This window comes from Oryctolagus cuniculus, chromosome 3 (assembly GCF_051225735.1).
Source record: "Oryctolagus cuniculus isolate XC-2025 breed Fujian yellow rabbit chromosome 3, ASM5122573v1, whole genome shotgun sequence".
Classification (NCBI taxonomy): domain Eukaryota; kingdom Metazoa; phylum Chordata; class Mammalia; order Lagomorpha; family Leporidae; genus Oryctolagus; species Oryctolagus cuniculus.
This window is the reverse complement of record NC_142869.1, coordinates 59,720,003-59,743,642: the sequence shown is the minus strand read 5'-3', so window position 1 is coordinate 59,743,642 and position 23,640 is coordinate 59,720,003. Positions and strand designations below refer to the sequence as shown.

The following is a 23,640-nucleotide window of genomic DNA, read 5'->3' as shown; positions in this document are numbered from 1 at the left end:
GTGATGCATAGATACAGAAACAATTAAAAATAATTTTGCCTCTCAAGAAAGTTATCTCCTAGGCAAGAAAAATATACAGATAAGCAAATTAGCTAGTTAGGAGTCTGATCAAGAAAGCAGTTAGGTGTTTGCAAAATAATGGTTCAGAACAAGAAGTGTCACGAGCTGAGAAAAGGGGAAGTGGAATTCAGATAGATGAACTCAGGGAGAGCAGGATTACTGAGAATGGAACTTAGAGTGTGGATTGAATGTGGATGGAAGTGGAATGGAGACACAGAAGATGGAGAGAAAAGGACTCAAAACCAATTAGCGTCTTATCGGGAAGAGTTAATGAGAGAGAGGAAGAGCCCAGGTTTAATGGATGACAACTATATTAAGCCATAATCATTTCCTAACTAGTTGGATAGGAGCAGGGACAACCTGATATATTAGAAATGACTCTGAACTTGGTGAGGGGAAGGTTATTAGGAGACAGAGGTTTATCTTTATTTAAGCACCAGAAAAACAATTTCATGTGACAAGATCAACTTCTCTTGTCTACTGTTTCCTCAAACGTGGAATAAGTTTGAGTTTGATGCTATCTGAAGTTCTATCTAGCTTGCCGTTTCTAAGTGCTTTGATCCATTTTGATGTAAAGAAAATATTGAAATGGTTGCAAAACAAGGGAGGAAAGGAGTTTCAGAAGAGGGGTTGTAAAGAAGCAGAAGAAGGGCAAGCATCCGGGGGAGTGGTCAGCTCCGTGGAGACTCGAAGGACACGTTTGTCTTGTGAGGTGGTGTCTGGATCTGGCCCCAGTGTTCTGTATTGGTAGCCTAGTCTACCTTCTGTTCAGCAAACCTATTTGCTAATCATGCTCTTTTCTCTTCTACACTTCCATGACTATCATCATCACTTTACCCCCTAACTGCACGCATCCAACCAATACAGGATAAGACACAGAGGAAATGGCTCTCTGCTTCTTCTATTGTGGCTGTCCATGGACCTCTTGCTTTTGCCTTTGTGATTTGGGTGTTTGGAATCAGTGGCCACTGCAGCTGTGTTTCTTTGCTTTGTATGTCCAAGGTTAATAACCTTACAGCTATATTTTTTGAACCTGCCCAAACACTCCTAGAGATGACATTTTCAGCTATCTCCAGATCTGTGGGATAGGACAAAGTTTAGCTAGGACTAGAGACCAAATGAATACAACTCTAGGAATCTCAAGGGCATATCCTGACAGTAGTTACCAAAGAAATAGTAACAGCCACAACCTGGAGAGCCTGGGTCAGTGCCCAGTGCATTTGTTTGTTTGCCCAGTGCTACCTCAATGTGGTACTTCCATCAACACCTGTTTACTGAGAGTCTATTCTGTGCCAGGCACTATTATGAGTGCTATAATTTTCTATTGGGTCTAAGCTGTTCTGATACATAAAAATGAACTGAAGGTAGCTTTCTAAAAAGGGATTAGTTCTGCTCCATATGCTAACACTTAGTTGAACATTGGGAAAATCTGGAATGTCCATGTGTTTTCCAGGTATTGGCCAAATTATTGAAGGTGCTTTCCTGTATTTATATACTCAGGGCATGAAAAAGAGAAACTCAATTGAATAAATAATGGTATGAATCAATGAGCAAACAGCAAATGCTGAATACATACGTATTTTCAAATCCCAGGAATGCCTTGTGCTGGTCCTGTAGGGGATGCCAAGGAATAGGAGAGGGCATCTTTCCCCATAGTTAGGTGACAGCAACATGTTATATGGCACACAAATACTGATTCCTAGATAATGTATTTTAAAGAAAGCAAGCCACCCTTTCTCCAAAATGCAGACTTTTATAAAAAATTTTCTAAGTTGCGAAATACAATTTTAATCAAGCAGAATTCTGTAGTTCAAGAAAATTCAGCAGTAAAATGCTCGGCTAGCCCATGTGTGGGCATAGTGAAAGCATCTAGCTGCCTCTTATTGCACTGCTGTTCACTTCTCAGTTTTACTGTTCGGAGGGTGACCTGAACTTTGTGGTGGTAAGTTGACTGCTCCACAGGAAACCACCTTCCTAACTGCTGCTTGCAGCTTTCTCTTTAGCCAACACCCAAAGCCACTGTCAGATGTCATGGAGACAAGACTTCACAAGGTAAGTGAAAACAGGAACAAATGCGTTCTCAAACAGAATTTGGTGAGGGCATTGGCCCAAGAGTGATAGGAAGCACAGCCTTGCAGGGATCCCTATCTGGGGTGTGGATGGGACATGCAGCCCTAGTTTCTGTGGAATCAAATATGGTGTGGGAGAAACAAGACAGATCCAAGGTTCCCAAGTGCCCTATCAGAGACGGAAGCAGGTTATGTTGTCTAGACTGCAGGAAATGCTTTGTTTTCTGAGGGAAGGTTATCAGAATTTTAAGAGCCAATGATGGCTGGCTAGACAGTATAACCGAAGTTTTATTGACTTCTTGGTTTTAGAAAGCTTTTTTCCTCTTTCTTTTTGTATGAGTCTAAAATTCCATCTGTAAGCCCAGGTTGCAAATTAAAACTTAATTAAATTAGAGTTTCAAGAGATATAGATCTTATGACAATAACAGATATTCTCTGGCTTTTTTTTCTCCCCCTCGCCCCAATCAAGAGTTTTAAACTTGAAGTGGAGTCAGTATCATTTCTAACTTTTTTTTTGTAATTTCTTTTGGTAAATGCAGAGAACATGGCTAATTTAAATGATTATTTCACAATCACTGAACATTGTTACATAATTCAATATAAAATAGCTTTTTCCTAGAGTGTGAACATTAGATGATTAAGAGTTCCTTAAGCTTTTCTTTTTCTTTCTTTCTTTTTATAATTTTTTTAAGTGAAAAAGCAGCATAGACTCATGCTTCAAGGATTTGCCTCTCCATTGACCTTTAGGCCTTCTATGTTTTTTCCTGGCTGTTCCCGCCTTCCCCACTTCCTTCCTTGTAGAACATTGTCAGTTTAAGACAGTGAACCCAGAAGTTCAGGAAAAGGAGTGTACAATGATTTAAGCAAGTTTTTTTTTGGCTTAAAAATTTATCCATATTTGTGCTTTTCTTGATTTAAATTGCTTTATCATAATTACAGTTGAAAGTCAAAATTTTAAAATATTTAAAAGATCATTTCCTTCCAACCCAGAAAATTCTATCTCATGTTGAAACACACATTGGAGCTTTTAGCAATTGTCCTGTAGTTTTTCACTAATACTATTGATTTGAAGTCCCCAGTTCTAACCCTGGAAACTATTATTCCCGGGACCACTGGACCTGAGGCTTTACCAGACTTTTTTTTTTCAGGCTTTAATTTTTTCACTGAGAAGCTGTTTTGTTTCCCACTGGTGAATCTAATATGCAGATTTGTCTGGTTTTGACAGATGTGATAAATCAACAGGAATATATATATATTTAATATAGCATGTATATACAAATATTGTATTCTTCTATTACCTTTCCAACTTATGGGTCAACTTTTAAAAAAAAACAAACTCAAATGCCTGACAAACAGCTGCCTAGATTTTGGAGTTTGACTGCCTATGTTCATAGACGGTAGAAATGTGAATTGTGATAGTTTTTTTTAGAGACAAATCTAGTAATGTTTGTGGATGTTTTTGGGTGTTCCTACCACAACCTACCAACCCCTGCATCATCTGGATTCTCACCAGGATATCTGTCTGACACCTTAGCCTGCCCTTCCTTGTGCATCAACCACAATGGCATCCCTGTTTACTCTCAACTGCTCCCCTAAGCACGCTCTCAGAACTTTGCTGCTTGCTATTCCTTCCGACTAGAATGCTGCTCTCTGAATACTCCTCATGGTTTACTACTCAGGTCTTTTGGGTTTCTGATCAAACAGCTCCTGAGAGAGGTCTTTCCTGATTACCACATCTAAAGTAATAATAAATCCCTGTAACTTTATATCTCCACAGTTAGCTTCATAGAAGTATAACATTATGTTCCCTCCGCCAGAATCAATGTTCTATGCGAGTGGGGACTTCATTTTGTTTACTGCCCTATTTCTAGAGTTGAACAGGCACAGAAAGAGTATTGAAGACCTCTTATGTGGATGAACTATCTGTGGTAGCAAATGAACAAAAAATAAGCAAAGAGAAAAACAATAAGAGCATGGTAGGATGAACAGTGGTATTTCAGTAACACGAAGTATTGTACAGTCACCATGAATTTGGAAATACATCTCCATCATTGGGGAATTTCCCAAGTTTACAGGGAAGCAGTACAAATTCCGAAGAGTGCATTTAATAGGGCTCTGAGAAAGCATAAAACAATCTGTCTATCCATCCATCCATCATCTACCTACATATAATCCATGAGGCTATGTACAGAGGATACTCACCAGGTTGTCTGTATTGACTATCTGGGGAAAAGTATGAACAGTAATTGTCCAGTAAAGTAGGTGTAAAAGAATCAGAGGGCTAAAACGTTGGCAAAAAGGGCTATAAAATGATTGCCAATGTGAGATATGGCTGTATTTGGTTCTGCAAGATGTGCTTCATGGCAACTTCAATCAAATAGTTCTCCACTCCCCACTGCCACAGTGACTTAGTGTCAATCTGTGACTCCTGGCTGCTGATTTCTGGGCTCCTGTCAATTGTTCTCCTTTGGAATTTTCTGTTGATGCTCTGATATGACGACACACAGGTTCCAGGTGTATACCCGAGTCTTGTCTTTGCCTACCTCTTGGAATTTCTGCATTTCCTGAGAAGGATCTTTGTCTTTGTGCAGATGTATTTCCCTCGTTTCCCATGCCGTGAGTCCTGGATGCTCTATGGCTGTTGTTGTCACTTGCAGGGAGGTGCTGTTTGAGTTCTGAGAACGACCATGGCATTAATTCTAAATAGCTTATGCTTCTGTGGTTCACTGGGGTCCTTACAATGCCTGAGCCAGAGAAGTGTGCCTGAGAAATGACAATGTGGAGTCAATGGCAGTGTGCTCTAGATGCTTAGAGAGAACTCTGTGGACTCCTCTGACAGAGATATAGGGAAACATCAATGAGTTAGAAGCAAACATTTTGAAAATAAAATGGCACTGTCTTAAAAATGTAAGAAAGCAAAGCAAAATACTTGCTTGAATAATTAAAAATACAGTAATGAACAGAAAACTCCCTTTTGGGTATAAATATGTCCCTTTTTTCCATACCTTTCAGTCATCTGAAATTTCACACTCATTAGCCTGTGTTTTCCACAGCTCTAGGGATGGGGCTGTATACCTTTTTCATTGATACTGGATGGCAGTTTTCGGGCATCCAAGTCTTCACTTTAAATAGAATAATTTAGGCAGGCTAGTCCTAAATTTAGGCTCCCTAAAGGCAAGAGAAAGATTTCATTGTGATTTTGATTTGAGAAGACACAATGATTTTGCTACAATATGAGTGTGTTACTTATATCATTATAGGGTTTCTAATCTGTCATTATTTTCAAAATGAACATCATTGATGTAACTTGGGAAGAACATTAAAATTATCGTACATTCCAGAAGACTTTCTAACATACTTGCTTAATAATCACCAAGTAGTAACAAATTGCATTGGTTGATAATTCTTTCACTAAGAATGCTGGGCTTTGACAGAAGTCTTTGGATTATATGGCAAAGCTCAAAAGAAGCAAGTAGCTAAATAGAGAAATGAAAGCACCCTTTTCACTACCCTGTTTTAAGAATGGGCTTGAAGGAAATCAGCAGTATATAAAGAGCAGTACATCAGTTTCATGATTGACTTTCCACCTTCTGGGAATTTACCTTGACTCCTCAGCTCACTGGCTCTTTGCATATTGTTTTTCAGTGTTCTTTTCAAAACTAGAACTCGTAAATCATTTAATCATGCTGAAACCCTACGTTGAGAAAATCATGGGGAATTCTTGCATCAGTGAATGGGCTAAGAAGCTTGCTTTCACTATTAATGTGCCTAGTTGTGTCTGACAAAAGCTTGTATAGATATCAGACATCAACTACGAACTCGACAAGACAGCTTTCTACCAAGACAGTCCTCCAGTACTTTAGAGTTTTGCTTAATAATGAAGTCTAGCATCTTTACCCTTTGAAAAACATCTAAAACTAAAATACAGTTTAAGAATGTACTTCAATTTTACTAATAGAGAAAATTAGTAGTAGAAAAAGTGTTGCTTAACTACAGTGGTGTCCCGACACCTGGGATCATCCTGGAACATTTTTATAGTAATTGGGATAAAGGCCTTATCAGGTTCTCCCTGTATAAATGTATCTGCCAAGCAGTGGGCTCAGAGGCTTATTAATGGACAGCTGTTTAAGATAATGTGCTTGATCAATGTCATTGACCTACTGCTTCATACTTGCAGTCACTCCATTAAGATTTATAATTTTCTATTCTCATGTTAAAACTACATGAGAATAATTTATTTTTTTATTTTTTTTTGACAGGCAGAGTGGACAGTGAGAGAGACAGAGAGAAAGGTCTTCCTTTGCCATTGGTTCACCCTCCGATGGCCGCCGTGGCCACACTGATCCGATGGCAGGAGCCAGGTGCTTCTCCTGGTCTCCCATGGGGTGCAGGGCCCAAGCACTTGGGCCATCCTCCACTGCCTTCCCAGGCCACAGCAGAGAGCTGGCCTGAAAGAGGGGCAACTGGGACAGAATCCAGCGCCCGGACTGGGACTAGAACCCGGTGTGCCGGCGCCACTAGGCGGAGGATTAGCCTGTTGAGCCATGGCGCCGGCCGAGAATAATTTATTTCTAGTAAAAATCCATCAAATAAAATCAGATAGAATGTTGTTCTTTTTAAATGGAATATATATATATACTGATGTTATCTGCTACTTAAGAAATAGTAATTAGAGAGGAATACTTAAAAATTTTTCATTTGGGGAGCTTACTGAATTTTCTCATGACTCAGATACAAAAGTGACCACAAAACCCTCAAGATAAGAAAAGCAGATGTGTTATTGGAAATATAACAAGCAGTATCCAGTATCTTTCCACATTAATATATGGAAATCTTCAAAATTAGCATTTTAAAAAATTTTTAAATTAAACTAGTTTTCAATAGATTCAATGTGATTTGTAGATGATATTCTAAGAATATAATGATATTCCCTTCTCTATCCCTTTCTCCCTCCCCCTGTCTCCCTGCTACCCTAATTCTTTCTCCTTCATTTTTTTAAGTTTTTGAAATACCATCTTTTAAATTTACATTACAATAAAAAGGCTTAATATCTCACCAAATAAGATGTTTAACAAGTGAAAAAGCAAAAAGACCTTAGTTCAGTGGGAATATAGATGATAGCTATTAACAATAATTGAATGGAAACACAACCGTTTCACCTATATACAGTAAATTTTGAAGTAGTCATAGATCATTAAAACTACAGTAGTATAACATTCTTAACCATTGGTTTCACAAAGATATAAAACAAAGTTTTACAAAACTATATTTATAGCAATACTGATACACACAGACATTTCTTTTTTGTTTTAAAAAATTTTAGCTCCCACATACAAGGGAGAACATGTGGTATTTGTCTTTCTGGGTCTGGTCTACTTCACTCAATGTGATGTCCTTCAGTTGTATCTATTTTGTGGCAAATGGGAGAATTCTGTTGTTTTTTATAGCTGAATAATATTCCACTGTGTATAAATACTACATTTTCTTTGTCCATTCATCTTATTATGGACACCTTGGTTGATTGCAAGTTTTAGCTATTGTGAACAGTGCTGCTATTGTGAAATAAGCCAGTCCCCAAAAGACAGTATCCTATATTTTCCCTGACCTGGGGTAACAGGGTACCTAAAATGTAATGTAGTGGATGAAATGGACATTTTGAGATTCTATGGCTGTTTGTAGCCCTTGTCTTTTCTGTTGAGGAACAGTGTTTTTTTCATCAGACTTTTTGTTGAACTCTTCACTCAGTGTAAGATTAACCTTACAATCATTAAGTGAACTGAAAATAGGTCTTTGTAAAAATTAAGAGTGGGAATAGGAGAGGGAAGAGGAAGAAGGGTTAGAGTATGAGTGGGAGGAAGTGGGCAGGAAGTATCACTATGTTCCTAAATCTGGTGTATGAGTACATGAAACATATAATCTAAATAAAAGTTTAAAAAATGATGGTGCAGATATCTCTGATACATTGTATTCAAGTCTTCTGGGTATATACCCAGTAGTGGTAGTGCCAGATCATATGGCCAGTCTATGTCTCGTTTTTAAAGAAATATCTACACTGTTTTTCCACAATGGCTGTGCTAATTTATAATCATAACAACAGTGTATAACTGTTCCCCTTTGTCTACATCCTTGCCAGCATATTTTACTCTCTGTGTTTTGGATTTTAGCCATTCCAGCAGGAGTGAGGAGATATCTCATTGTGGTTTTGATTTGCCTTTTTCTGATGGCTAGTGATGTTGAGCATTTTTTCATATATTTGTGGCCATTTTCATTTTTTCCCAGAAACCCTTTATTTAAGGTATACAAACTTCATGCATTTTGTAAGTACAAATTTAGGAACATAGTGATTCTTCCCACCCTATCCTCCTGCCTACACTCCCACCCTTCTTCCTCCTCCCTCTCCTATTCCCATTCTTATTTTTTACTAAGATCTATTTTCAATTAACTTTGTACACAAATATTAACCACCAAATACAGAGTTCAACAAATAGTATGAAAAAAAAGTTTCTCAACAGTCAAGACAGGGCTGTTCAAAGTCCTTGCCTCTTACAGTGTCAACCATACTTCTATAGATCACTTTTTCAGTACTCTATTAGTTACCACAGATCAGGGAGAACATATTATATTTGTTTTTTGGGGGAGGGAGGATGGGCTTATTTCACTAAGTATGATGTTGATATTGAACTTTTTTTTGTATAGTTGTGGCCATTTGATTTGTATTTTTTTCTTTTGAGAACTATCTGTTGAAGTCCTTTGCCCATATTTCAGCTGGACTGGTTTTTTGTTATTGAGTTATCTGGGATATTAAAACTTTTCCAGATGGGCGATTTGCAAATACTTTTTTCCCATTTATTTGGATATCTCTTTATTGATCATTTCCTTTGCCATGCTAAGACTTCTGAGTTTGATATAGTACCATTTGTTCAGTCTTGCTTTTGTTGTCTGTGCTTTGGGGGGCGTTATCCAAGAAGTCATCCCCTACTCCAATGTCTCAGAGAGTTTCTCATATAATTTCTTCCAGAAACCTCATGGTTTCAGGTCTTAAATTTAGGTCTTTGATCCATCTTGATTTGATTTTTGTATATTGTAGGAGATATGGATCTAATTTCATTGTTCTACATATATAAATCCAGTTTTGCCAGCACCATTTGTTGAAGAGACTATCCTTACTCCACTGTTACGATCTGAGCACTTTTGTCAAAAATCGGTTGACTATATGTAATTAGATCAGTTTCTGGGCTCTCTATTCTGTTCCATCGACTTATGTATTGCTTCTTATGCCAGTACCCAAGTTTTGTAGTATGCTTTGAAGTTGGGTATTATGATCCCTCCAAGTTGATTCTTCTTATTAAGGATCAATTTGGCTATTCTTGGTCTTTTGTTATTCCATATGAATTTTAGGATTGCTTTTATTAATTCTGTAAAGAATGTCACTAATATTTTGATAGGGATTGCATTGAATTTGTTGATTGCTTTAGGTAGCATAGACTTTAAATTTTTTTTTAAAAAAAAGATGTTACTGATTTATTTGAGAAGTAGAGCTACAGACAAAGGGAGTCAGAGATGGAGAAAAAGGTTTTCCTTCCTCTGGTTCACTCCCAAAATGGCTGCAATGGCCAGAACTGAGCCGATCCAAAGCCAGGAGCCAGGAGTTTCTACTGGGTCTCCCACATGGGTGCAGGGGGCCAAGCACTTGGGCCATCTTCCACTACTTTCCTAGGCCATAGCAGAGAGCTATATTGGAAGAGGAGCAGCTGGGACTTGGACAGGCACCCATATGGGAATCCGGCACCACAGGCAGAGGCTTAGCCTACTATGCCACAGTGCCAGCCCTACAACCTGGTTTTGAACCTAGTCTGAAAAGTCTGTTTACCATATGTTTCTAGGCTTAGCTTACTGTGCCACAGTGCTGGCCCCAGTATAGATATTTTAATGATATTAATTTTTCTGATCCATGAGCAAGAAATATCTTTCTTTTTTTTGTGTGTCCTTGATGATTTTTTTGTAATAGAGATCTTTCACTTGTTTGGCTAACTTTATTCCTAAATATTTGATTCCTTGGTAGCTATTTTGAATAGGATTTCTTTCTTCATTTCTCCTTCTGTGAGTTCATCATTAGCATACCAAAAAACTACTGTTTTTTGTATGTTTATGTTGTAATCTGCAACTTTACTGAACTGGCTTATCTATTCTAACAGCTTATCACATCATGTCATCTGCAAACATGAATAATTCAACTTCTTCTTTTCCAATTTTGATTCCCTTTATTTTTTCTCCTCCCTAATGCTCTTGCTAAAATTTACAGTCCTATATTACGTAAAAGTTGTGGAAGCGTACATATTCTTCTTCTTCCAGATCTGATAGGACATGCTTTTAGCTTTTTACCCTTCAGTGTGATATTGACTATTGGTTTGTCATATATTATCTTTATAATTCTGAGGTATGTTCCTTCTATACCTAATTTGTGAAGGATTTTTTTTTTAATCATGAAAGGGCGTATCTTATCAAATGCTTTCTCTGCATCTATTGAGAAGACCATATGGTTTTTATTTTTCATTTTATTGATGTGATTTATGATGTTTATTGATTTGCAAATGTTGAACTACCCTGACCTTTCAAGGATAAATCCCACTTGATCGTGTTGTATGATCTTTCTGTTGTGGTTTTGGATTTGATTTGCAAGTATTTTGTTGAGAAGTTTTGTATCTATATTCATTAAGGGTACAGGTCTATAGTTTTCACATCATGTCTTTGGTTTTGGTAACAAAGAAATCCTGGTCTCATAAAAAGTGTTTGACTGAGTTCTAGCTTGTTCAATAGTTTGGAATAGTTTGAAGAGTATTGGAGTTTCTTCCTCTTTGAATGTTTTGTAGAATTCAGTAGTAAAGCCATGAGGTCCCAGACTTTTCATTGATGGAAGACTTTTGATTACTGCTTCAGTCTCATTGCTTGTTATGGGTCTGTTTAGGTTGTCTAGATTGTCTTGATTTAATCTTGGTTGTTTATATGAATCAAGGAATTTATTCATTTCTTTGAGGTTTTCCTGTTTATTAGCATATAGTTTTTCATAGTAGTTTCTTATGATCCTTTGTGTTTCAGTGGTGTCAGTTATCTCCTTTTTCATCTCTGAGTTTATTTATTTGAATTTTTCTTTTTTTCTTTATTAATCTGGCTAGAGGTATATCTATTTTGTGTATCTTCTCAAAAAACAACTTTTTGTTCTGTTGATTTTTTTGTTTTAATTTCTTTTATTTATGCTCTGATCCTTATTATTTGTCACCTCCTGCTGATTTTGGGTTTGATTTGTTCTTGTTTTTCCAAGTCTTCAAGATGCACCAAGAGATCTGTAATCAGACATTTCTCTTTTTTAAATGTGATAAACTTCTCTCTTAATACTGCTTTTGCTGTATCCCAAAGGTTTTGATGTGTTTTAATTTTCATTTATTTTAAGAAAGCTTTTTATTTTCTTTTTAACTTCTTCAATGACCCATTGATTATTCTGTAGTATATTGTTTAATTTCCAAGTATTTGTGAATATCCTATTGGTTTCTTGTTGATTTCTAATTTTTTTCCTTTAGTTTTGAGACAATATATGGTATGATTTCAACCTTTTTAAGTTTTCTGGGACTTGATTTGTGGCCTAATATATGGTCTATCCTAGAAAGTGTTCCTCGTGTTGATGAGAAGAATGTGTATTCTGTAGCCATTGGATGAAATGTCCTGTAAATGTTTGTTAGATCCATTTGCTTGATAGTATTTTTCAACCATGCTGTATCTTTATTGATTTTCTGTCTGAATGAATCTGCTCATTGATGAAAGTAGAGTGTTGAAGTAAACCTACTATTATTGTATTATTATGCTGTATATCTTTCTTTTTAGGTCTAATAGTATTTTCCGTATACATCTGGGTGGTCTTGTGTTGAGGTACATATATATTTATGATTGTTATGTCTTCTTGCTCAATTGAACCTTTTATCAAAATATAATGTCCTCCCTTTTTAAAGTTTTTGATTTAAAGTCTGTTTCATATGATAACAGGATAGCTGCACCTGCTTGCTTTTGGCTTCCATTTGCCTGGTCTGTCCTTTTCCAACCTTTCACTTTCAGTGTGCATATCTTTGTGAAGCACATTTCTTGAAGGCAGCGTATAGATGGGTTGTAATTTTTTATCCATTCAACCATCCAAAGTCTTTTGGTTGGTGAACTTAATCCATTTACAACCAAGCTTAGTATTGATAAGAACTGAGATCTGTCGTTTTGTTGATTGGATAATGTTTCTACCTGCTCTGTTATTGAATTTGGTGGTGTCATGTGTTTTGATGGTGTTTAATTATAATGCAGGATACCCTTCAGTATTTCTTTTAAAGCTGGTCTGATGGTGGTGAATTCTCTTACTTTTTGGTTATCTGGAAAATACTTTATTTCTCCTTCACTCTTTTGAAAAACATTTATTTTATTTATTTGAAAGGCAGAGTTACAGAGAGAGGTAGAGACACAGAGAGAGGTCTTCCATCTGCTGGTTCACTCCCCAGATGGCTGCAATGGCCAGAGCTGCATCGATCCATAGCCAGGAGCCAGGAGCTTCTTCCAGGTCTCCCACATGGGTGCAGGGGCCCAAGGACTTGGGCCATCTTCTACTTCTTTCCCAGGCCATAGCAGAGAGCTGGATTGGAAGAGGAGCAGCTGGGAATAGAACCTGTGCCCATATGGGATGCCGGCACTTCAGGCTAGGGCTTTAACCCAGCGCCAGCCCCTTCTCCTTCACTTTTAAAGGATAGCTTTGCTTAATATAATATTCTTGGAAGTTTTTTTTCTTTTGAAGACTTTGAATATATCTTCTCACTCTCATCTGGTCTGTAAGATTTCTGCTGATAAGTCTGCTTCTCTAATCAAAATCTTGAAATTGATGATGTGCAGGCAAGCTTTTAAAACTTTATTTCATGTTCCATACTTTAGTTATATTTTATACAAAATTAATTTTAATTTGGGAACAGAATTGTGGCACACCTGATTTTTTTTAAGATTTATTTATTTATTATTGAGAAGCCAGTGTTACAGAGAGGCAGAGGCAAAGGGGGGGGGGAGAGGGGGAGAGAGGGGGAGGGAGGGGGAGAGACGGGGAGAGAGGGGGAGAAAGGGGGAGAGAGAGAGAGAGAGAGAGAGAGAGAGAGAGAGGTTTTCCTTCCACTGGTTCACTTTCCAAATGGCCACAATGGCCAGAGATGGGCTGTTCCAAAGCCAGGAGCTAGGAGCTTCTTCCAGATCTCCCAAGCAGGTGCAGGGGCCCATGACTTGCACCATCTTCTGCTACTTTCCCAGGTGTGACACACCTGATTACGCTGCCTCCTGCAATGCTGGGATCCCACTTCTCTTGGCTGCTCTACTTCCTGTCCAGCTTGCTACAAATGCACCTGGGAAGGCAGTAGCAGACTTACCATGTGCTTGGGCCTCTGCTGCCCAGGCGGGAGGTCAGGAATTCCAGGCTCTTGGCTTCTGCTTGTCCCAGACCCAGCCATCGCAGCCATTTGGATAGTGAACCATTGAACGGAAGATCTCTCTCGGCCTTTCTTTCCCTCTCTGTAACTCTGCCTTTCAAATAAATAAATACATCTTTAAAAAAAAAGTAAAAGAGGGGCATCCCAGCCTGAGACCTGGGATTTTGTAGCCTGGTCTTTAAAAAAAATTAATGTGGGTAAATATTGTTTGCTCAGTAACAATTCTCTTTTGTGTTGTCTTTCTCTGTCTCTATCTCTCTTGGTACACATGGGATCACAATTTTTTAAATCAAATGCAAATATATAATATTTAACAGAAACATTTAAATTTACAAATTAAACCATGTACAAAATTTGAGATTATAACAGACAGAAATGCTAAAATTTTATTCAGCAGCAGACATTTGCTATTGTGTAGCATCAAAGATAACATTTGGGATGCTGGCCTCCTATATTGGGGTGCTTGGGTTCAAGTCTCAGCTCTACTCCTGATTCCAGCTCCCTGCTGATATACACTTTGGGGAGTAACAGTGATGGATCAAGTACTTGAATCCCTGCCACCTACTTGGGAGACCTAGATTAGGTTCCTGGCTAGTGGCTTTTATTTTTATTTATTTATTTATTTATTTTTATTTTATTTATTTTTTTGACAGGCATAGTGGACAGTGAGAGAGAGAGACAGAGAGAAAGGTCTTCCTTTTGCCTTTGGTTCACCCTCCAATGGCTGCAGCTGCCAGCGCACTGCGGCCAGCACACCGCGCTGATCCAATGGCAGGAGCCAGGTACTTATCCTGGTCTCCCATGGGGTGCAGGGCCCAAGCACTTGGGCCATCCTCCACTGCACTCCCTGGCCACAGCAGAGAGCTGGCCTGGAAGAGGGGCAACCGGGACAGAATCTGGCGCCCGGACCGGGACTAGATCCCAGTGTGCCGGCGCCGCCGCAAGATGGAGGATTAGCCTAGTGAGCCATGGCACCGGCTAGCTAGTGGCTTTTAACCCGGCTCAACCTCAACTGTGATAGATATTTGGGGAATGAACCAATAAATGGGAGTGCCTGCCTGCCTACCTTCCTTCTTTGCTTTCCTTCTCTTTCTCTCTCTTTCCTTCTGCCTTTCAAATAAATAATATAAATAAAAATTTTATAAATAACTAAAATATTATTTATAAAACACAAAGTATCCTTAAGAGATGAAAAATGATTTTACAGGGTAATTTTCATTATAATGGATGCAAAATTTATATACTTTCTTATTCATAAATTGATTTAATTGAAGAATTTGGTCAGTGAATAATTTCATCTAAAAATTAAGAAGAATTTGCTTTTGTTGCTTTGTGACAATAAGACATATTCTTCTGTTAGCAGCATCTACATAAATACAGCCTTTCTAAATCCCCTGGGTTTCTTAACTGCTAAAATGGACCTCATTGTTGTCATATTTTGGACATTGTCCAAGACAGCTTAGAACATAAAGTTACAGCACTTTAAATTTCATCTACAGCAGTGACTTGTCATAAATACTATGGGCAGTTTCTCTGAGCTTCAGCAAAATGTTGTATCCTTTTGTTGACTTTCAACTAGACAGAAAGTTCAATATGAGATTAATATAGATGAGCTCTGGCTCCAGACCAAGTGAGATCATACCCTCTCTTATATTTTACTCTCCAATGCCTTGTCCCACAGCTTTTATGTACTGCTCGGTGACTGGCAACTACAAGCTCTGCTTATGCATGTTTTTCTTTGATTTTCTGAAAAGTACCCTTCACATAAATTAAATATTGGAAGGGATTGCTTGGTTGTTACTTTATTTGGTAAAGTATATGCCATTCTGACAGATTTCTTTATTACTAAATAGACATGACTTCCAACATTTTACTTCTTGACCTGACACTTCTAGGTCCAGTGAGAGTTAGCAGAAAACATTGAGGTAGGCAAGGTATTTGTATCCCAAAAGGAGACCAGTCTTTATTTCATGCAAATGCAAATAAGTTAGGATGTGAGAACTATACACAAAGGTGGAGGTGACTGTTCAGGAAGAAGGTAGAGAAAGAAGAAAGTAGAAAATAACACCAGGCAAATTCACAATTGAAACTGGGAAGGAAAATTCAGAAACTGTAAAGGCAATAACCTGCAAAGTAAGAGAACTTGGTAGCCCAGATGCAAGGAAAAAAAAAAGGTGGGGGGTGAGAATTGTGAGAATGTAGGCAACTACAGTATTAAATATTGCAACAAGTTTAAATAGCAGGAGTGGAAAAGAGTGCTCATGACTGCTAGACACTGAGACGTGGTGGGCTCCAAGAAAGCAGTCTCAGAATATGGACATGGCTGGAAGCAATGGAAGGAAGGAGCCAGGCCCATGAACAAACACACAGAAGTGTTTGACAGTGGGTTGGGAGAGGCAGAGCGAGTGGCCTGAACCAGAGACAAGACTGAGGGATGGAATGAATTTGAGTTGAATTTGGGCAGGAAGGTTCTATTTCTGATAGAAATATGTGGTTTTAATATGTAGTTTCTATAGTATTTAGATGCTTTCAAGGCTATAGCTTTAATATGACAAAACAGAAATAAACATACAAACCTAATAGAAAGAATTATTTGAAATAGTTTACCTGAAGCTTAAACAAAATATTTATTTAGTTTTGAATTATAATAAGATTAATCTTTAGTACATGTCTCATAAAATACCAATTAGAAGGAAAGTTGTCACAATCTCATTTCTGTATTTTGTATTCTATTGATGATATGTGCTACATATAATATTAGTTTGACATTATGAAAGTTAGAATGCATTATATCTACAAAATATGTCATATATTGCATGGAAATACAATAAATGTTTTCTTTATGATAATTTTGAATTGGATTTTATAAATACTAACATTGGGGAAAAAAGACAACTATAAATTAGAATTAATAATGTTGGGTGGGTTAGCACAGTGGTTAAGACACTGCGTGGGACATCCACACCCATGTTGGAGTATCAGGGTTTGAGTCCTGGCTCCACTTCTGATTCTGGCTTCCTGCTAATGCACACAGCACAAGGCTGCAGCCATGGGTCAAGTATTTGGGTCCCTGCCACCCATGTGGGAAACCTGGATTGAGTTTTGAGCTCTTGGATTTGACCTAGCCCAGCTCCAGGTATTAGTGGGGAATGAACCAGTGGATAGAAGATTTCTGTCTAGCACTGTTTCTTCCTCTCAAACACATTTTTTTTAAAAAGTAAACTTTAAAAATATTACATAGCTATGAATAGGAATTTAGTACATAAGTCACAAAAATTATTGTTACTATCTTGAGCAGAATAATATTCCAACAATTTCAGTATGTAGTGAACAAAATGATGACCGAATGCTTCAAACTTGATGTTGTATTTCAACGGCTGAAGAAAACGGAACAGTTTGTCATGACTCACTTCCTCATAAACTTCTACATTTTGGTGTTTCTTAGGCAATATCCTGGGTCCCCTTCTCTTTTCAGACTAATATCTTCCTGGATGATTTCACTCATTACTGAGGTTTGAAGTACCATCTATAGATTTATCACCATAAAATTTGTAATTCTAGCAAATACCACTTCTCTCAACCCAAGTACCTGCTTCCTTCTCATCCTCTGCCCTTCCTCCTTCTGCTTCTCTGCCTTCTATCTCTTCTAACAGCTTGATTCACAACTAATTGACATATATTGCACTACGCATATTTAAACTGTACAATTTTAATGCATCTGTTCACCCATGAGCCCATCATGTACATTATCTCTTAAGAAGCTTCTTATGATTTTGGTCATTTCTGCCTTCCTCTCTGCCCCTTCACAAATCCCTAGGCAACCAAAAATATGTCTCATGTCTTTATGTATTAGTTTATAAATTCTAGAATTTTATATAAATGGAGTAGTATTATATAATGAGTGAAATATTCCAGTAGTATTTAGAAGTTTTCAAGGCTATAGCTCTAGGCAAAAAACAAACAAACAAAAAACCACAAGCACAAACAAACAAGGTTAATTTAAATTGCCATTTGAAATAATTTCTCAATCCTTTTTTATCTAGGTTTTTTCACTCAGCCTGATTGTTGCGATTCATCCATCCTTTTCATTGCTCAGCAGTAGTATTTCATTGTATGAATATGTCACAATTTGTTTATTCATTCACCAGTTTTTTAGCATTTGTGTTGTTTGCTAGTTTTGCCTATTATAAATAAAGCTGCTATGAACATTTGAGTACAAGCCTTTGTGTGTACATGTGTTTTGATTTACCTTGAATAAATACCTAGGCATGGAGTGGTTGGATCATATGGTAGGATTATATTTACATTCTCAGGAAACTGCCAGTTTTCAAATGTGATTGCACTGTTTTCATTCGTACTTGCGGTGAGTTAAGTGTCTAGTTGTTCTCTATACTTGCCGACATGTGGTAAGACAGTATTTTTTTTTAAAGATTTATTTATTTATTTGAAAGTCAGAGTTGAGATGGAGAGAGAGGTCTTCCATCTGCTGGCTTACTCCCCAGTTGACCACAATGGCTGGAGCTGCACTAATCCAAAGCCAGGAGCCAGGAGCTTTTTCCAAGTCTCCCACATGGATGCAGGGGCCCAAGGATTATGGCCATCTTCTACTGCTTTTCCAGGCCATAGCAGAGAGGCTGGATCAGAAGTGGAGCAGCCAGGACTCAAACTGGCACCCATATGGGATGCTAGCACTTCAGGTAGTGGCTTTACCTGCTACGCCACAGTGCCAGGCCAGTATTTTAATAAGGTCTGTATTGTTATCTCATTGGGCTTTAATTCCTGTTTCCTTAATACCAAATGAGTTGTAGTTTTTTCCTATATTTATTTGTTTTTTTTTTTTGTTGTTGGTATTCATTTTTTGAAGTGTGTGGATTTTCTGTATTTTTAAATTGGGTTGATTGTTTTCTTGAGAATACCTAATATAGATTTCTTTCTGGATTTCAGTAGAAGATATAAGTCTTGTAAATATTTTCTTCAAGTTTGTGGCTTGTCTTTTCATTGTCTTTCAAAAATCAAACATCTTTAGTTTTGATGAAGTATAATTGAACAATGTTCCCTCTTCTTTTAGTATCATATCTAAAATTATTTGCTTAAACCTGGGTCACAAAGATTTTCTTTCTATATTTTATTTGATAATTTTTGTAGTCAACATTTAGACCTAAAGTCTATCTTAAATTGATTTTTGTTTAAAACATCAGATGTGGACTCGTCCTGTGAGGCCCACACTGTCAGGATGTTGGGTCGATGACATCCTTTGACAAGTGCCGGAGACAAGTTTTGATGAACATGTCAACAATAAGGCACAAGCTTTTATGGGGCAGGCAGAGGGGGTGTAGCTAGTTCAGGGCAACACTAATTCTATAGGATAAAGCCAATGCTGGCACCTCTACACTTCTCCAATCAGCTTGAAGGTCATGTAGCCTACGTAGACTTCCAGATGGTCTTATGAGTCTTGGCCACACCTGGGAGCTGTTTATCTAGTTGACAAGTACAAGGCCCTTCAACAGGAAGTGGGGGTGGGGAGATGTGCCTGAGGTCCCTGCCAACTGCCAGCACCCAGGTCATGTGTGCGGGTCCAAGTGTGCTGAGCCCTCAACCAGGGTTTTTCCTGGGGGGCATGCATACTATGCCCTTTTAACTTTCTGCATGGGCTAGGCAGGCAGTCTCCCAGCTAGGCACAGGATCACACACAATGAGATAGGGATCAATGTTTATTTTCTTGTATATGCATATTTAATTGTTCCTGAACTAGTTTTTGAAAAACTATAATTTTTCACTTTAATTGTCTTTCCAACATTTGTCAAAATACCAGTGGTCTCTATAGGTATAGGTTTGTTTCTGCTCTCCCCATCCTGTTCTTTGATCTATTTGTTTATTTTAGTGCTCAAACCACACTGCCTTGATTACTGTACCTTATATCTGTCTTGTAGTCATATAGTGTTCTTCTTTTTTCAAGTTGTTTTGTCTACTCTTGGTATTTGCAATTCCATCTAAAATTGTTTAATTAGATCAGTATGATTCCATTGATTTTCATTTCTCTTTTCTCTTTGTGTTTCATTTTGATAGTTCCTATTTCTATGTCTTCAGGTGCACCTTTATATGACGATTATAACATCTGTGCCATTTCTGGTTTGGTATCAGTTGATTTTTTTTCACATAATTGGTAATATTTTCCTGCTTTTTGCATGCCTGGTAATTTTTGATAGGATATCAGACACTGGAAGTTTTACCTTCTCAGGTATTTGATGTTTTTGAGCTTTGTACTAATGCATAATTGAATTATTTGGAAACAATTTGACATTTTCAGTTCTTACATTAAAAATGTCTTACGTAGAGCTAGAGTAGTATTTGGTCTAGGTCTATTCCTACTACTAAAGCAACATCCATCAGAGTACTTGCCAAGTGCCCCTGTATCTCAGTACCAGATTCTCAGTCTTGTATACAAGACTATTCCTAACCTTTTGTGAGTTCCAAGTGCTCTTCTCTCAAAATCCTTTCAAGCATTTTTTAGCTAGTTTCTTCACACGCATGTGATGATCAGTGCTTTACTGAATACTTTAAGGAAGTCTTCCTTAGGTTTTCAGTTCTCTCCTAACACAACTGTCTCCTTTCTAGTTTGTTTGTTTATTTTGCCCAGCAACCACTAGTCTTCTTGATATCCCTAAGCTGTATCTCCTCAACTCAGAGCATCTACAAGGTTCACCTTCTCTGTGCCAGCTGTGGAAACTCTGAACAAAAATGAATACTTTCTGATTTTATTCTTCAGATCCATAGTTGGATGACTCATAGTTATCTCAAACTTAATACAGTCAAAGCAGAACTTTAAGTTTCCCTCTGAAAACTTTTCTCTTTCTTAGGGACACATTATATAGCATCTGCAACCACACAGTTGCTCACACTTGAAGCCTGGAAGTCATTCTGATCTCTTCTTCTCCATCATAATCCATGTTTATTATACCTCCAAACTGCATCTTCTACTAATTTACTTCTTTTTTTTTTAATAAAGATTTTATTATTCACTTGAAAGGCAGAATTACAGAGAGGCAAAGGCAAAGAGAGAGAGAGAGCGAGAGAGAGAGCCTTCTATTTGCTGTTTTACTCCCAGATGGCTGCAATGGCTGGTGCTGTTCTAATCTGAAGCCAGGAGCCCAGAGCTTCTTCTGGGTCTCTGACGTGGGTGCAGGGGCCAAAGGACTTGGGTCATCTACCATTGCTTTCCCAGGCCATAGCAGAGAGCTGGATCGGAAGAAGAGCAGCTGGGACTTGAATCAGTGCCCAAATGAGATGTCAGCACTCCGGCAATGGCTTTACTCACTACGCCACAGTGCTGGCCCCTAATTTACTTCTTTCCATCTATTATCCCAGCTGATGGCACAGTCCTGTTTCACTGAGATTATAATAATCTCCTGAGTAATCTCCCCATTTCTTCCTTTGCTGCTGCTTCTACCTCACCATCGGCATTCATCACATGGAAATATTTATGACTATAAACTATAGTTTATAAAAACTATAAAGTAGATCAAATTATACATCATGAAAACCCTCAAAAATATTCCCACTGTACATAAAGTAAAAATCCAATTTTCTTAAAATGTCCTGTAGGCTAAAAAATATTTGATTTTGAACTATTTACATTATCTCTAACTAAGGTCCAGTTTTAATATGTAGTTTTACTTTCTTGAAAACATAAAAATATTTCCAACACTTGAAACTTGCTACTACATGGAATACTCTTACCCTAGTTTTGTGGTTGACCTCACACTCTGCTACCCTTCAAATATTCACCTATCTAGTATCTCTGCAGGCAAGCTTTCATTACTTTTCCTATTTGAGTAGATTTTTTCTGTTGTTCATGTGATAGAATTCTACCTTTTAATTGCATTGGTTTGTAATTTTATTTTATAATCAAATAGTTACTTGTTCATGTGTTTTATGTGTGCCTCTCTACTACATTGTAAACTGCTGAGGCTGTGAATCATAGCTTTTTGCTCAACACTATATACCCTGCACTTAGCTCTGCCTGTCACATAGCAGGTATTAGGCACTTTATAGATTGAATGAGGGAAATAATTGAGTTAAAGTCACATTTAGTGTGATTTCCTAATGCTAGAAAGACTACTGTCACTACTAGATTCTGACTCATGGCCCAGACTTCGTTAGTACAGAGTAATCTCTCTGATCTAAGAGCTGTTACTCTGGAGAAGCATTAGACTCTAGACTTTGTGAGATCTTTTCATGAGGGTAAAAATCAGAGGCTACAGTGAATATGCATCTACTGGCCATATGGGAAGGGTGTTCAGAAAAGAAAAAATCAGAGTGGAAGGAAGGCACAGAAATATTTTGGGGCATATAAATAAATTCTACCTATTTTATATTTACATATTATTGATGTCTCCTAATATTTCTGTTTTTTATACCTATATTTATAGCTACTGTATGCCATGCTAGCTATAATATAATTAACATTTAAATTATTTAATTCTCACAGCTCAGTGAAGAAATTATTTTTATTACTCTTATTTTATGAAGCCGAGAAATATTAAATTATTACCTCCAAGTTACAAAACTAATGCTTAAACTTCAAAACATGAGCTCAGCCCTACTGCCAGACAGCCTAATTTCTTGTAGTTTTCTCAAAGTATCTCCAAGGAACTTTCCAGAATATATGAGTACAGTGATTATGAAGGGCCAGAGACATTTGTGAGGGACCAGATTGTATTGATTGTATTCTGTATGTTCAGAAACATTGTTATATAGAGTGGATAAAGGCTGAATTCTGAAAGATGGGGGCTGATGATATAGCGGGGCAGGTAAAGCTGCTGCCTGCGACACCAGCAGCCCACATAGGTGCTAGTTGGTGTTCCAACTGCTCCACTTATGCTCCAGCTCCCTGTTAATGGCCTGTGAAAAGCAGCAGATGACCCAAGAATTTGGTCCCTTGCTACCCATGTGGGAGTTCTGGGTGAAGCTCCTGGCTCCTGTATTTAACCTGGCCTAGCCCTGGCCATTGCAGCCCTTGTGGGGAGTAAACCAGTGATGGAAGAGCTCTTTGTCTCTGTCATTCCTTCTTTCTGTAACTCTTTCAAATAAATGAGTAAATCTTTTTTAAAAAAAAATTCTGAAAAATGAGGTCAAGGTTGGAAAAGTGAAAATGAAAGCTAGCCCAGATCTTCGTAAGTTTCAGGTGACAGCTTACCTATAGAGGGCTCAGCTGAAATCCTGTTGGCAGGTGCTTACTTGACACACTGCGTGCTTCCTACCAAATCACTTATTGGAGCGTACTTCACTCATTATTTGACTATAGTTTTTCTGTAAGTAGAGGGCAAGGTCCACAAGCTGACTCACAAAACACTTAGCATCATATTTAGTATATAAAAGGTGCTCAGTAAACATATTTTAACATGAAGGCAATAAAACAATAGTTTGAGAGAGAAAGAGTGACATGGTTGTTTTCAATTAGAATGGAATACCCACAACACACTTGGTTCATTTCCCCACTGAAATCCTCAAGAAAAGAGAAAAGGAGAATGGATTAAAGAAAAATTTTTGTATCAAACAATAAAATCAAGCATGTGTGCACTCGCACACACACACACACACACACACACACACCCCTGAGGCACAAGTGCCTGAATGCTGAGGTTAAGGAAAATGTTAGAACACCGTCCAGAAAGGAAAAGGAGAGAGCACTGTGGAATTAGACATTGGTTGAAATTCAGCCTGCATTTTTCAGACATGTTATCTTTTAGAAATTGTTTGACTTGTGTAATCCTCCATTTTCTCATCTCTAAAATGAAGATTCACATATAATGGTGAGGGGTGGGTGTTTGGTACAGCATCGAAGACACTGCTTGGGTTGCCCACGTCTCATATTGGAGTGCCTTGGTTCAAGCCCCGGATCTGCGTGGAATTCAAGCTTCCGACTAATGTGCACTCCAGGAAGCAGCAGTGACCACTCAAGCACTGGGTCTCTGTAATCCATGTGTGACAGCTGGATTGAGTTCTTGGATCCCAGTTTC

The 23,640-nt window shown here is 37.8% G+C and overlaps 1 long non-coding RNA gene across 8 annotated transcripts in view; it reads left to right on the top strand.

Annotated features, from left to right (window-relative positions):
- The first annotated feature begins 1,801 nt into the window (after nt 1–1,801).
- LOC138848967 (uncharacterized) overlaps nt 1,802–23,640 on the top strand; it is a 217,875-nt gene continuing 196,036 nt past the window's right edge. For 2 of the 8 annotated variants that reach the window (XR_016231487.1, XR_016231491.1), the window contains exon 1: nt 1,803–2,112. This is a non-coding gene — a long non-coding RNA (uncharacterized LOC138848967). Of the gene's footprint in view, nt 2,113–23,640 lie in introns of all 8 variants that reach the window. The other 6 variants (XR_016231485.1, XR_016231490.1, XR_016231488.1 and 3 more) reach the window with 4 other exon arrangements.